Raw genomic sequence first — 17,339 nt, 5'->3', positions numbered from 1 at the left:
AAATTTGATTGTTATCACATTTATAGGGAGCGCAACACAAGGGCGGACCTCCTATCCAAGCAGGCAACGCAAAGGCAAGAAGAGGACTGGTTAATACAGGAAGAAGTGGATGGAACTTTCCATCAACACTATCACAGGCCTTTTGTAGATCTACATGCACAAAGGGAGATACAGCTTTGAAGGCGGTCCCATCATATCCACACTGTGTGTTTTTGTTGTGTATTTTTGCATTGTTTTTTGACCCACGGGGGTACTTCTTCTACAGGGCAGCGGTGATGCAGCTGCTGTAAACAGCTGACAGCTTTCATTATAGACACTTTTTTCAGGCTGCTACAGGCCTGGAGTTTTCTTAGTTTTTTTCCAGTTTTATACTCTAAAGTCTCCCTGCGTGGAGTTCATATACATGCTTATCTCTGTTTATGATACAATCTCTAAATGAGGCCAGTAAACTCCCTGCGTGGAGGCAAAATCAGGGGATCTTTTGTGCTATTTTGTACATGGTTGAAACAAACTGTTTTATTTTTTGCTACTGTCCGAGAGGCAGCCAGCCTCATTATGCATATGCTTAGAAATCTACAGAATGTAATTTCTTTTGACTTAATAGAAATTACGACTTTTTTCTACGGGAAAAAAAACAGATATCACTTTTAACTTTTTATTATTTTTTAATTTAGCCTATATTTAAAATTATTTACATACTTAGATCACACCTACACATCTACCCTATATTGCACTGTAGAGCACTTCCCTAGGCAAAAGTCTATTGTATCTAATAATTGAACTCCAGTAGTGTCAGTGTCTTGTTGCTCGAAAAGAGAATAAATAAGTAACATTTGTTGTCCACAATGTTCTATGCTAAATGACTTTTCGTGCTTCAATGGAAGGCGCTATGCCACTCTTTCAACCAAGAAGTAGTAGAAACAAGCATTAGTTTGTTGATTCTAAACGTGTCGTGAAGCATTTTTTAGCCAGTCACCACATGACGAGGTCTATAACACAATTTCTATTAAACTTTATGTTCATGATTAATTTGGGGAGGTTACTTCATATTTATTCCTTAGGTTCATAACATTTTCATTCAATCCAATTTTTCTTTCTATATGTAGGTAATAAATCTAGGACCAACTCACTTTTCTAACATCTACTCGGAAATTGATCTTCCTAAAACAATTGTGAGAAACCTCAACTAAGGTTCAAATGTAGTAAGCTTGGATTGTCATCCTCTATAGTGAACAATTCCACTAGGTAATCTCCAATTTCATTAATGAGAATTTTGTACTCTATAAAGTTCATCAAATCAGTTTTCTCATTTAAAGAATAAATTATTTCTAAGCATACTCGACTGAATGCATATCTTCAATTGGAATAGATGGCGGGGGCATCATAATTTGGGAAGTGAGATCATCTAAAATTTTAGATCATAGTTCATTCAAAGTTTGGGATGCATCATATTAGATAATGGAGGAAGAGTTACAAATATTGTATTGAATTTTTTTAAAGTGATCTGGGTGAAGGAATGTATTTTATGATTTATTTTACACAAAACAGGTATTTTCTACTAAAAGATACTTCTTAGCCACAAAGAAATTTGAATGACACATTTTCCTTATATTTTATTAGGCAGCCCTTTTGAAAGAATCAGTTGTCTTAGTGAAAGAATGTATTTAGATTCCAAATGGAACATTGGTTGGAACACAAATTTCCCTTCTTGGCATAGATTGTATTTCATGACAATTTTTTTTTTATTCTATACTGGCAACAATTATTAATATTCAAGACTATTTCTTCATATGGTATATAAACGAAGCCATTATTTCTATAGGAATAATGATATGGGATATATTGTTCATTGACATAACCTCACTTGCAGGAGTGGCATTTTCCAAGAATATTGTTCACATATATTCCTATACTTAACTAGCAAGTTGAGGTAACAACTACAGGCCCATATTAAGTCTCAATAATGGGTTGAATTGTGTTGCATTTTGTTTATGTGATACATGGATATAGTGGCAATATTAATACAACTTTTCAAGTTAGTGCACATATTAATGGTGTGAATGACATTGCCTTTGTGCACCTTAAGAAAGAACTATGTGTTGTAACTTGTGGGGATGATATTACCAATAAGGTAAATCTGGTACATGATTCTTGACTTCATTACATTAATGTATTTTTTTCCAATGATTAGTCAATGCTATAGTCCATTTGACCTTAAATGAAATGTTAGTCCTTGCAAATTTTCACACATATTAAGATGTATGCGTGTGTTCACGTAGCATAACTTAGTCTAAAATGTGTAATTTTTAATATATATATATATATATATATATATATATATATATATATATATATATATATATATATATATATATATATATATATATATATATGATCTAAACAGACAGAGCTAAGTTTTTCATATTAATTTTTTTTTATGCAAAAATAATTTTTCTATTATTTTTTGAAGTTGAAAAAGTAATATTTCAATTGCATTATGTAGACACATGTGTTCACGTAAGGTTTTTTTCAATTATTTAAATAAATTGATAAACCAAAAGTACCCTTTTGAAAAGGACTCGTAAATGAAGATAGTGGTATTTTTTGAAATTTTTTTGTTACATATATTTTATGATATCGATTTCTATTCAACCTCTTTAAAAGAGTTAAAAAACAATTCAAACATTATGTTTAAAAGAAATTAGAAGAAAACTATCATATGAGTTTGAAAATGTCAAACTCATATGCCATTGGATAGAGGATTCCTTCGTGAAACCAACATGATAAACTTCGCCAGCTAAGGAAAAATTTAGCCCTATGTACTCTAGGGTAAAAAATGGAGTTGCAGGAAATTTTGCAGAAGAGGTGCTGAAATTGTCACTTTTAGGACTTAAGAGGCTCGATCGAGTACCTAAATTTCCAATTAAAATAGCTCAATGAAGGGTTTCATAAACCCTCGATTGAGCCATATACGTGGTTAGCATGGGTTCGATCGAGCTCTGATGATCCAGGAGGATCAATTGATTCAATTGCATAGGTTTTCAAGTGTTGTTCAGTGGTGTTGTCGCCTCAGTTTATTGGTGTCATTCAGTTTCAACAATGTTGAATTGGATCAGGTTGTTAGGTAATGTTCATAGGATTTCATGGCATTCAGTAGAGATGGTTTAGTGCCTAGTTGTCGACTTGAGTTAATCGATAGTTCCCCAGGGTTTGGTCATGACATGTGTTTTAACGTTTGACTTTGCAGGATTAGTGTCGACATTGTTGTGTTGTCCATTGCGGAGGTTCGATGTGTCGACATGGGTGTCGTCATGGTAAAGGATTGATATCATAATTTTTTGATGATAGGCATGGGTTTATTGTCATCATGTGAAGAATTTCGTGAGAATCGCATTGTGACAATATTTTACATATGGGTTTTTAAAAACTACATAAAAACCATAATCTATCTATTAAATCCTAGACCTATGCCTAAATTCTACAAACCATAATCCTAGACCCATGCCTAAATCCTAACCAAATCTATGTGCTAAACACTAAACCCTAAACCATACATTCATGTATTAAACCTATGTTATAACCCTCACCCTAATACATTAATCTATGTATTCAAAATGCATTACAAATCAAATGTATTTAAAAACTATAGTCCTTGGCCTTTGAAATACCATACAAAATATTACAAATTGCAAATAATGAGCTCTAAACACTTGCAGCTAACTATGTCAGAACCATCGAAGGAGAAGGCATGTGAGCAGGGCCATTAGGGTATGCTAACCCTTGAGGTTGTAGTTAACAAATGTCTTGACCGCAGTGCTAACCGCTGGCCTCTAACAGCATCACACAACATGTGAGCGGTCGAGCATACAGGCAGAGGTTACGACTAGCAGTTCCGAACCACAGAGCAGAACTGCCGGCGCGCTTACCATAGACTTTGTCCAATGTTCATATGTGTTGTCCAACTGGCCCGATTAGTGCTAACAGTTAACTATTTCAGAGCTTAACCAATGTCTATTTTGGGTTTTATGTTGTTAGTTGCTTAGAAATTAATTCAAACACCTTGTAATCTAATGCCAAGGTGCCCCTAGTGGATTAGACCGAGGCATTTGTAACCCATAAGTTAGCACATTCATGCCTAATTAAGCCTGAGGATGTTTTGATGTACTTTCAGGCCTATAAGAGGTAGTTTTTTCTCAATTAAGAGGATATTGGTGGTTTTGGGTTTTTGTATGCAGATTCTAGAGGTTAGAGGCGATTTTGTTTTTAGTGTTTCAGGAGCATCAAGAGTCAGATTTGGAAACTGTAAGCGACATTGGAAAGCTGGTGTTGGATACCTATAGTAATAGGTTTCATATTTCATGATTGGCAAGAGAAAAGCCAAATATGCTCTGCTTTGGTATCCCAAAGATCCCATATTTCCTAGAAAGCAAGAGCTGGGTAAGTGTTTCAAGTATTGAGGACCTTATTTCAATTTTTGTGGATGATTCAACAGTTTAATCTGGATCATGCCATGTTTCAATTTTGAGTTGTAGAATAGAGAAAGAGGTCTGTCCAAACAGCTTAATCTTGGCAGACAAGTAGCTCAGGTAGAGAAGCAAAGGTTCCCAAAAGTTTAATCTGGGACCTTGGAGGACATAAGGGTAGAAGTAGATAGAGAAAAAGAGGAAAAAGCCAAAGAAAAGAAAAGGCAATTGAGGGTTGCAAGTTCAAGTGCCCCTCCAAGAAGAAACAAAAAATGCTAGGCAAAATAGTTGGGTAGGCAGTTGTGGTTGCAGAAAGAATATGATCACCATTACACAAGTATCAATAGGTCTCTTGCCAAGGCAATTGATCTATCAGCAAACAAAGTGGTGAATTCCATGAAATTACAGCAAAGAGCATCACTAACTTCTTCTCTTTCCCTCTCTACTCCATCACTAACACTCCCTTTCTAAATCCCCCTCCTTCATTCATATTAACTCCTAATTCTACTATATAACATCCCTTATCTTACCCCTACCCCTAATAGTATTAACACTAAGGTGTATAAAACCCCAAATCTTATGTATATTCCCTCCCCTAGGCATAATAGCCGTGTATTTTTCAAAAAAGGGACCAAATGGCATCTGGCCACTTTGGTGAACCTATTCCACCCATTTCCCTTTTGCTGCAAGACAATTTGCCTTCAAATCACCTCTGCATTGCTAAAACCCACTTTCCGAACCCATTTTGCCTATAAAACCTTTGCAAAGGTCAAATGCCCGCCTCTGGCACGTTTCCCAATCCTACCGCATTGTGGTTTAATCAAAACATTTGAAAAAACCCACAAAAAACCCACAAATTTTGATTTTTCCGCCCATAATATCAAAGGCGCATGTTACCCCTCCGCCAGCCGTCGGATCAAGCCCACCAGATCCGACGGCCTACAGCAATATCGGAGCGCCTCCCGTGACCGCACGTTAACTTCCGGGGAAGTGACGTTGCGCCTTGTCACGCCTCCTCCACGCGTCGGGCGTTAAACCATCTCGGAGCCCGCTCTGACATCCTCCGCGCCGTACCTTAACCGCCCCGGGAGACTGCGACGGTTAAGGCCTTAACCGTGACCGTTGCACGTTAACCGCCACCTACCCGCCGCTAATTCACTGCCACGTCGTTGCCTGCCCGTACCCGCTTATGTTATTGGCCCACCTCACTGCTGACTGGGCTTCCACCTCGCCTCACCTTTGACCAGTCGCCCACTGCCACGTCGCCCGATGACGTCAGCTGACGTCACCTCACCATGACCCACCAATGACGTCATGCTGACGTCAGCAGAAAAAAGCGCCAAATGGTAAAATGACCCATATTTACCAAATTTTCCCGTGTTTTTACCATTTTCACTGTGTTTTTTACTGAGCGCTCTGCTTGACCGTTTGAGCTCGAATTTTCGCCAACCAGTCGATTGGCCCGGGCGACCTCCTCAGAAAGCACCTGTGCACCTGTGTCTCAACCTCTGCTCGTCGAATTACAGGTATTTAGACCATTTCGCCCTCCATACGACCTTCATTAAGCTCAAAATTGCTCACAGGGATAATAGAACCATAAAGACTAGATTTACACCGTTCATTCCCCTTCATTCATCCAGCATTGTCACTGTGAGGGCCAAGAAAAACTGGCAGAGCCCTAAAAACCTGCAATTCCCATTAAACCTCTGTAATTCTGCGTTTTCCCGGCAGAATTGCTAATAGACATATTTCACCCTGTTAGAGAGTTCAGTCACACCACAGAGAGGTCCTATCACTAGACTCCAGTAGTATTTCAATTGCTACTGAGAGAATTCCCCTTGAATACTCAAAACCTCAACTGTTTCCACAGAAGACTGTCTCCAGACTGTGTTTTCACCATTCCACCTGTCTATTTGCAATTTTGGTAACCTGAACAGCTATGGAGACCCCTATTGCACTAAACATTAAGCCCATCAATGCACCTCACCAAGAACTAGCATGGAAAGCCCTGGGAGACATGGACTACCAAATGCTGGATTGGTTTCCCATGGGAACCAAGTATAATGTGTTAATGCTGAATGAACTAAGAGCCCAGCACCTCAGTGGAGCAGATATCTTGGGGATTTGGGAGTCAAATTTGCCCATATACAACCTTCCCCAAGTCAATCCAATGCCAGAGCTCATTTACAGCTGCCAGGAATGCTATGACCCCAGCCAAAGGGCAGTCATAAGCCCCACAGGCCTAGTCCTGTTCCAGATCACCCCAGAGAGCATAAACCAGATGCTGCACTTCAAAACAGCCAAGAAATTGACCCCTCTGTCCATGCAGAATCTGATTAACACAGGGATCAAGCTGTCCAGTGACCAGATTATCAAAATCAACCAACTGTTTGTCATATCAGGCTCTGAAACAGTCAGAACCCCTCCTATTGGGTACCATTGTCTGAATGAGTTGGGCAGAATGCTGGTGGACCTAATTAGCTATGTCCTAGGGTTCAGGGGGCTGGAAGATGTAGATGAAAGTATAATGGCAATGCTGTCCATGTTTGCCCCTGGTAAGCCTCCAGCTGTGCAGTATGATTATGCAACTTACATAGCAGAGAAAATCCATGATCAGTTCATGAATTTGAAAAGGGAGAGACTGTTCAGGTACTCCTCATATATCTATCATTTATTCCTTTTCTATCAGCCAGCTACCTTCTCAGTTCCTTTGAGGCCACTCAATGCCCAAGGAAGCCCAAGATCAGTTGTTTTCTGGACCTCTGTGTTTCATTTTACCTCAGTATCACCCTATACATACTGTGAGTTCATTGATTTATTTGTTCATCCGGCCCTAACAGTTCTGCAAGGTACTCCTCCTCCTAGATTAACCGATGAAATGAGGAGGATTCTACATCTGAACAAATCCTACAATATTGGCAACTGGTACTTCTACCAGAACCACACAGTCATTAGGATATATGGCTGTGAATTGAACCCATTTAGATTGCCAAGGTATGTCCCCATGAGGCTTTTTGCCCTGGAGTATTTCAGGCAGTTTGGGAACTCAGATTACCTTCACTTTCAGAGTAGAAACAAGAAGTCACAATTGAAGGTAAGAAGTCAGCTAGGTTCCTTCCTGTATAACAAGAAAGAGGAAGGATGGAAAGAGGCACACAGCATGCTGGAAGGCCTCAGATTGCAGACCAGTTTTGAGTGGATTCCTTATGACCCCAATCATAGTATTTCCCTCAGGAGAATTAGATACAGACTGGGCAACTATGCACATAAAAGACAACCGGAAATAGAAAAGTATGCCAATGCACTAGATTGGGAAGAGGGTACACTAATAGAACAACTCACTGAGGTAGAATTGCTTGAGAAAGAAGCCAGGAATGTACAAAAGGAAACTGACTTGGAAACTTGTGCACAGGTGCCCCACTCCTACAGAAAGCAAAGTGGAACAGCTGCTGGATCTTCAGCAGCACAGCAGCAAACCACTGAGAAGACATCCCAGGCAGCAAGCAAAGACAAAGGTAAACAGGTGGAACAGCCACCTGTATTGACAGAGGAACAAGTGGACACCTTGCTACAGCAGCAAGAAGAAATGGAACAGCAGGAACTGGGGCAGCAACAAGAAAAAGCACAGTCCAGTGAACAGCCCTTGCAGCAGGAAAAGGGGACAGATCAACCTGGCAATACTGAGCAGCAGCCTCAAACAAATGTGCCTCCCAGGACAGACACCAATATAGACACATCAGTCCTCCAAACACCACAAAAGGAGGATGTGACAAGGAAAAGAGAGAGAGAGACCCCCCACACCTCATCTTTCATCAGGGGTGAGAAGAGACAGAGACTGAATGACTCCCAAGAGGAGGACATAGCAGTAAGGCAAGCCATGGGCATGGGCCCACCCAGTGGAGAACTTTCGGCCAGCTCATCCCAGCGAGGACATGACATGACAATGGGAGGAGAGGTCAGCTCCTCCAGTGAAACAAGAAAAGGACGGTCAAGTATAAAACAGCAATTCATTGACATAAAAAGGAGGAGTGATCCAATAAAAGTGCAGCTGTACGATCACTTGTTGAACCTAGCTCCTAGCAACCAGCAGAGACTCATGTCTGCTTTCGATGTGAGCGAAGGAAAAATGTTAATGAGCCACTTCATGCCTACAACTTTGCAGCCTCAGTCCACCTCAGACTATCTAAGAACCAACATGGAGGTTCTTGCCAAAGACATACACCCCATGGACAAGATTGAACTACATAAGCAGACTAGTGAAATGGTGTACGCCTCCCTGGCAGATGAGACATTGGAGAATTATAAATTAAAGAGCAGCCTGGACAACACAGCTTCTCAGCTGGAGTTAGAAAGAGCTTCATCACAAGCCAAGGACAATAGGATCAAGTCCTTGGAAGAGGTAATTATAGAGATAGGGCATGATCCTAAAGATGTCAAAGGCATCCAAGAGCTCCTGAAGATAAGGGATGCAGACATGGCAGCCCTAAGAAAGAAAATCAAACTCCCGGCCACCATCCACCCATAGACAGATGAAGTTGCCCAGCAAAGGCAAGAGAAAGATGCTACAGATCTGCTGGTGTCCTTATACAAAGAGCTGGTCAGGACTCAGGACCAGCTAGGACAAACTGAAGCTGCAAAGGCAGCACTACAGGAAACACTGAAGCAAAGAGAAGAGGGCCAACCCTCCCAGCCTCCTCCTGTCATAATAAATCTTGAGGAAATCCCTCCAAAGACTACTCCTCCTCCTCAGCAAACAGAAGCTATAGCACCATCCACAGCAGCAACAACTACAACATCAGAACAGGCTGCTAGCTTAGACATGCAAAAGCTGCAAGCTGAGATCCAAGCCATGGAATCTCAAATCAAAGAGCTGGATGAGCTTAAGAAAACCTTGACTAAGGTAAATGAAAGGTTTGACAAGAGCAAACAGAATGAGGCAGCCAAGGACAGAGAGGTAAAAGCTCTTAAGAGAAGAATTGCTGAACTAGAGAAGGAGCTTGCACTAGAAAAGGTGACAGCTGAAATGAAAGCAGTGCTATGGAGCAACATTGGAAGGTCCATTGCCAAACAGTGGCAATATATTGAGACCATGGATGAGCAAATGGTGCTCATCACTAAAGCAAACAAAGAAATACAGAGAGCCAGGGCGAGCCTTGGACACATGCCAGAAGCTGCTACTAGGATAATCAATACTCTGAACTATAAGACTAGCTCTCAATTAGCTGTCATGGGAATCACCAACAGGACAGAAACAATTGCTGTAGCCAAAAGAGTCATTACATTGAGGAACTTGGTTGGAACACTGGAGAGGAGGACACAGGATATGCAAACTGAAATCAACAGATTCCTGGAGAAATTCGTGGCACTACAGAACAGAGGCCTCCCCAGCATTTTAAGCAGTGTAGGAAGACTGCTCACCCTAGAGAATTACAACAAGAGAATTGATGCCCAGGCAGTAGCAGAGATTGCACAACCGCCCAGCACTTCAGCAGAACCAGGGCCAGCCACCGGGCAGAGTATGTATGACAGAGTGGAGAACCTGTTTTTTCTCATGAATGAAGTTGACCATCTGTTTGATACACCACCTAACTTCTTCAAATTCACAGAAGCAGATGAAACTCTAGGGGCAATCTTAGCACACCAACTGCCCACACAGGATGCCTGGAGAAATTTGACACAGACAGTTTTGTCAGGCCAGAATCAGTAGCGCTATTTCTACAGCTAAATAAGCACACATGCGCAGGCACAGTGTTGAGGAAAATATCTACAGGGAAGAGGCAGAGGCTGAGCCAACTCAGCAGGACCATTGACTCACCACAAGCAACAGTCACAATCACAGGTGACAAGTCCAAGACACAGCGTACAAAGCATTGAAGACAGATTTTCCAGCATTTACTCAGAAAATCTCGACCGACTTAGCTGTCTCCAAAGGCTAAAATATCTTCTGACAGAGCATTAAAATGCCTGTACTCTGTAGTCAATGCTGCATTAAATTTTGGCCATAACATCTTAAGTAGTTGGTAAGAAAGTAAAATCTGAGATAACTCAGGACTCAGATATTTTGTAAATAACCGCAAGTATATATTCACCCTTCACAGCAGTGAAAATGGGTTGTTGTTATTTTCTTTGGAAAAGCTCTAGCTCATTGTAATATTTTCAGAGAATTAATACAAAGGAAGAATGGAATTTCCAAGGCTTGGTGTTCTTTGATGTATTGTGGTGAAAGATGAATGTTACAGGATTCCAGGGTGTTGCATAAAACAACAAGTATTCTCAAATCTCTTTGTTATGTGTTTTTGAGTCTTTTGTTCTCTTTTGTTGTTCAAATGTTTTTACACTTGATAGCAAGGTGAAAGGATAGTCCCAGGATTTAACAATGTTTACCCTGGACTCAAACTGAGCTATTATACATGTTTTCCTCAGATACAGTGACAGAATTGTAATTCTTAATTGCTGCATTTCAAAACTGTGTCTTTACTGTGACAGTCATTCTCAGGGATTGAATTTTCCCCCTAAGACCTCTGTTTTCTCCTCTCAAAGCTGTCTGTTGGGAACATATAGATAACAAGTGAAAATTCTTAAATGCTTTCACTGTTTGTATTACCTGTTTCCAGTAATTTAATCAAAAACCTGTTCTATTAAGCACTCAAATGGCCCTGTAAGTTCCATCTTTCATCTCAAAGTTTCAAACACATATAGCCACAGACTCCATTGCCCAATGGTACTCAATCTCTCAGAAAACTACTTCACTAGAACCTAAAAGGAGTTTCATCAACCAAAACATAAACAAAAAAAATCAGTACATAATAGCTAGCCTAAAACCCTATTACAAACAGTTGCAAATCATAAAGAGAGAGCCCTCTCTGATCACAGTTTGGCTAGGAACAGTGATCCAAAGATTGGTTAGTGGTTACCCCGGCCGTATTCCCTTGGGAGTCATAGGGAACAACCTGGGTGTTAACATAAATGGCGACTCCACTGGGGACTTTAAGATTTCTTCAATTACTATCTATTTCCAAAAGCTACCATCAAGCCTGAAACTAGCCAAGAGGCCTCAGGACTGTTTCTGTAAACACAGGGACAGCTTTAGGGAAGAGCTAACTAGGGAAACTTCATCCTAGCTTTGAGACCTATATAGTCATTCCAGAATTCTTACCTAGTCCTTGTACATACAAAACCTTCTGTATAAAGTTCTAATAGAATACTTAGAAGCTGGCTCCCAAAAGAAACCCAAGGCACACTAGGGCAAACCCTGACCCTAATCAACCCATCATCGTCGATAACCCAAATATCATACCAAAGAACATAAGGAGACAGCAAAAGCAGGAGAAGCTTGCTGATTCAGATATAAGTTTAGACCAACCTATCCTCATTCCAACTCCTTGTAAAGTCCTTTTCCGTTCCACACCTAATTCCCCTAGCTCATCATCAACACCTCACAGCCCTTCTCTCCCATCTTCACCATCCGCACACACTCCCTCAACCAGTTCCCCACTTATTACCCATCCTCTTAACCCGGTTACACCTGTAACCCCTGTTGTCCCATTTGTTCCTATTAACCCTATAAATCCCATAAACATGGCTAACAGATATGCACCTCTGCAGATACCAGCCAATGCTCCAGCTCTACCCCAAGACTACCAAACTAGACTCTCGTTTTTTGACTCCCAGGGCCCTTTGACAGCTACCCAGCATGCTAAGAAGATGCAAGATCACTTTGAGACCTTTGAAATAGATGATGACAGTGTTAGGATGAGAATTTTTGTTCAAAGCTTAACTGGGGATGTCAGAACGTGGTTTAGATCCTTAAATGCAAATTCCATTGCAACCCCTGAAGTTCTATACCAGGAATTTACCAACAGATGGGAGAAAAAGAGAGATCCACACCATATACTTGGTGAATATAACACTATTAGAAGGGGTCCCCAAGAAACGGTTTTGGAGTATTGTGCTAGGTTTAACAACATATACAATGCTATTCCCCAGAACTTAAGGCCCCCTCCTGATTTGGCCCTTTATAACTTCCCTGATGGTTTTGATTCTGATATGGCCTATCAGTTGAGAGAAAGAGACCCTCCAACCCTTGCAGAAGCCCAAAGAGTTGCAGTCACTGTAGAGGCCAACCTAATTGCCAAAAGAAACAGGGCAAAGCTGGAAAAGAAGGTTGGTTTCAAAGAAGAGCCCTCAGGCTTTGATCAAAAGTTGGATGCAATACTAAACAGCATGAAAAGACTAGGTGAGAGAGTGGAATCAGTAGAAAGAAAGTCATCATGGGAGGCACCACAAAACAATCCTCCTAGAAACCCAAATTTTAGGAGAACACAGAACCCCAATATAGGGAAGACAGGTGCTGACCAAGATATCAGACCCCCTTTTCAAGAAAATTATGCAGAAACTTCCTCAGCTAATCAGCTCAATGAAGATCCTGACATCAACTTAATAGGTCTGGATGGTAAAAGCCATGTTTTCCTAACACAAGAAGACCATGACGAGGATGAAGACAAAACATTCCAAACACAATCAGGAGAATCCTTTGACTTTAAACAAGGGTATGATACTGCTGTCTATGAAGTCCATAAACAATACAAACTAAGAAGTCGGACTGTAAATGCAAATCAGCCTGAAAAGGTAAAGGAGAAACAGCAAATCAAAGAAACCTTAGTCACTGAACCTAATGACAAAACAAATTTGCCTGCAAAGGAAGTAGTGGTTGAGGAGGTCACTGAAGTATTATCCACACCACAACAGCCGTCGGCAACCTCATCCTCCCACCCAAATCCGGACATTACCCCTCAAGTCATGGGCATGAGGGGCAGGTTCCAAAATCAAGATGAAATCCAACAAGAAGATTCGATGAACAGAGAAAGGACTGCTATCCGTGACTCTAAAATTCAGGTGGATAAACCCTTTGACCTAGGAACAGAGATTGGCAAGTTAAAGATAGCAATTCCCCTTTCAGAGCTAGCCAAGCATGACATATATAAGCAACAGATCAAAAAATCCCTTCAGCTCACCAACAACAAAGATGATGTAAATGTGCTAGATGACACTCCAGAATTACTGTTTGGCCCAGAGGTAGATGGAAAAACAGTAGTCACAGGGGTTCTACCTTTTTATGTCAGCTTGCATGTTCATGATAAAATACTGCATAATGCAATGTTTGACTCAGGTGCCTCTCACAACCTTATGCCAAAAGCGGTCATGGAAAGGTTAAACTTAGACATCACGAGACCATACAAAGACCTGTTTTCTTTTGATTCTAGTCAAGTCAAATGCTTGGGCCTAATTAAGGATTTATGTGTGTCCCTGGTTCAATTCCCCAACAAAACCATTCTAATGGATGTTGTTGTTGCTGATATCCCACCCAAATATGGAATGCTCTTATCAAGATCATGGGGAGCCAAGCTCCAAGGCTCCCTGCAATTAGACATGTCATATGCAACCATCTCTGTCTTTGGACAACCCAAGAGACTTTATAGGGAAACACTCATGAAGTATATGGTCAGCAGTGAAGAAAAGCCTCAAAATTTTCCAATATATGCTGTCCACTCGGACATAGACTCCTTCATCCTCTTTAATGACAGCACAAGCTCCTTAAGCAATGACATTAAGACCGAAACACCCATACAAGAACAAAACATTGGTCAAACAAGTGGCACCTGCCAAATTTCAATCAGCCCAACAGTACCCATTTACCCTCCTTTAGTTGTTAAAAATTGTCAAACAAATGATGAAATTATCCTAGGAGACAAATGGGAAAAGAAACCTCAACTCATGCTCACATGGCCATCCCATGAAAAGAATTTAAGATCCCCTGACCAGCAAGATAGTCTGTGGGTCCTAGAGTTTGATGGCTCAGTTAACAAGTTAGGGGCAGGAGCTGGAGTATGGATACATAACAAAGAGAAAGCCTGTGCACAAGGCCGGGCTTATAGATTGAACTTTAAATGCACTAACAATATGGCAGAATATGAAGCTCTGCTACTAGGCCTCAAGATTGCAAAATCATTACAAGCACATAGCCTCTCAATCATGGGGGACTCTGATCTAGTAATTCAACAAGTAAAAGGGGATTTTGTCACCAATGACAAAAGATTAAGGTCCTATAGGTCTGCTGTAATTGAAATATTAGAAACTTTCTCCGAGTTTATTATCACAAAGATTCCAAGGGGCCACAATCTCCATGCTCACAGCTTGGCAACATTTGCCAGCACCTTCAAATTCCCACTACAACCCAACAATTGTTTCACAGCAGAAGTCAAATATAGGCCTTCTATTCCAAACAATGTCAAAGAGTGGCAAGTATTTGAGAATGATAGGCAAATAAACAACTTTTTAACTTTGCAACAAGAGTTTACAGGATTAAATATTGACCTTGAGACAGCAAGTCAATCTCAAACAGTTGATGGAGCAAGTCAATCACAATTACAGTTTCAACAGTCTGCCCACCAAATGTCACCTAGGACAGCAAAACAACTACTCAGTCCAACCATTTTCAACAAAGAAAACATTCAGCAAATTCACCAAATTGACTGTGAAGAGCTGAGCAACGCTGAAGATGAAATCATACAACTCAAAGACAATCTTCTTCCAGCAGGCCTTACCCCACTAGAGGACATTTTTGACTCAAATGATGTCCCCAGGAAACCAAAGATGCAGCCATTAGATGCAACAATTGAAGAATGTAACATTGGTACCACTGACAAGCCTAAAATAATAAAGCTATCTGCTGCTTTGCCCCCTGATCAAAAACCCAAATATGTTGATCTCTTTAAAGAGTTCCAAGATGTCTTTGCCTGGGGTTATGAAGACTTGAAGTCTTATGATACCTCTGTTATCCAGCACACCATTCCCCTCAAGCCTGATCAAAAACCATTCAAACAGAAATTGAGAAGAATCAATCCTGTGCTTCTTCCTTCCATTGAAAAGGAATTACAAAAAATGTTCAAAGCTGGGATCATAGCACCAATCAGGTTTTCTGAGTGGATTTCAAATTTGGTCCCTACAAGAAAGAAAACTGGTGAGATTAGACTTTGTGTAGACTTAAGGAATTTGAACCTAGTGTCACTCAAAGACAATTATCCCTTACCCAAAATGGACCACATCCTTCAAAGAGTAGTAGGAGCCTCAAGAATATCATTGTTGGATGGCTTCTCAGGTTTCAATCAAATCCTGGTACACCCTGATGATCAAGACAAGACTGCATTTACTACCCCATGGGGTACTTTCAAGTATGTGAAGATGCCCTTTGGATTGAAAAATGCAGGGGCAACATTTCAGAGAGCAATGGACATTGCTTTTGCAAAGGAAATTCATGATTTCTTGGTCATTTACTTAGATGATCTTACACCCTTTTCAAAATCTGACCAAGAACACTTGAAACATCTGAGACAAATCTTCATAACATGCAGGAAATATGGTATTTCCTTAAACCCCAAGAAGTCTTTACTTGGCTTAGAAGAAGGGAAACTTCTAGGACACATCATTTCGAAAGATGGCATAAGAATTGATCCAGATAGGATACAAGCTATCCTACAAATGCCTCACCCAAGGAATGTCAAAGAGCTGCAAGGATTCTTGGGAAAAATCAACTTTTTGAGAAGGTTTATCCCAAATTTAGCAGAGTTAATCAGATTATTAAACAATATGCTAAAGAAAGATTCAAAGGTCAAATGGACTGTTGAAGCAAAACAAGCTTTTGAAAGTATAAAATTGGCCTTGACTCAAACCCCAGTGTTAACTAACCCTCAGTTTGACAGAGACTTCATCATTTTCTCCTTTGCCTCGCAACACACTATTGCTGCTGTTTTATTACAGAAAGATGACCAAGGGAATGAAAAGCCCATTGCTTTTTTCAGCAGAGCTCTTAGGGATGCCCCCCTAAAGTACCAAATAATGGAGAAACAAGCCTATGCCTTGATCAAAGCCATCAAAGACTTTAGGATTTACATCCTTTACTCCCATGTTGTAGCTTATGTACCAAGTCCTATTGTCAAAAACATTCTCACACAAGAAAACTTAGAGGGAAGGAGAGGAAAATGGATTGCAAACATACTTGAATTTGACATTGAAATAAAGCCTACAAAGCTGATAAAAGGGCAAGGTTTGGCCAAGTTAATGACAGAAGCAAATTTCCAAGCTTTAGATATCAACCAAATGGACAGTGAAACAGAGCTGGCGACTCCAAAGATCAATGTAGCCTTTGAACAATCTCCATGGTACTCTGATATCTGTTATGTGTTACAAAACCTGTGTGCTCCCCCAGGACTGTCCAGAACTAAGTCTAGGTTCCTAAAAATGAAAACATCTAAATTTTGTGTGATAGATGAGAATCTACTCTGGAAAAACCATGAAGGTATTTTGCTGCACTGTCTTCTTGAGAGTGAAACTGACAATATTATGCAAGAATTCCATGCTGGAGACTGTGGTGGACATTTGTACTGGAAGTCCACTGTGGACAAGATATTAAGGGCTGGTTATTACTGGCCCACTATGTTCTCATATATGAAGAAATTCACAACATCATGCCACAAGTGCCAACTGTTTGAAGGCAAAAGACAGTTGCTGCCACTCCCTTTGAGGCCCATTGCAACAGAGAGACCTTTTCAACAATGGGGCTTGGATTTCATTGGAGAAATTCACCCCTCATCTTCAGGACAACACAGATGGATTCTAACAGCAACAGACTACTTCACCAAGTGGATTGAAGCTGCCCCATGCAGACAAGCAAATGATTCAGTAATCATTCAATTTTTGGAGAACAATATACTGGCTAGATTTGGCTGCCCAGACAAGATAATAACAGACAATGCTGCTGCCTTCAGATCCAAGAAGATGGTAAACTTTTGCCATAAATTTCACATTACTTTGGGCCAT

The sequence above is a fragment of the Pinus tabuliformis genome, chromosome 9, assembly GCF_031772625.1.
Source record: "Pinus tabuliformis cultivar Carrire ecotype Pingquan chromosome 9, CPIR1, whole genome shotgun sequence".
Lineage (NCBI taxonomy): Eukaryota > Viridiplantae > Streptophyta > Pinopsida > Pinales > Pinaceae > Pinus > Pinus tabuliformis.
The sequence above is the reverse complement of the archived record's forward strand: the minus strand, read 5'-3'. Positions refer to the sequence as shown.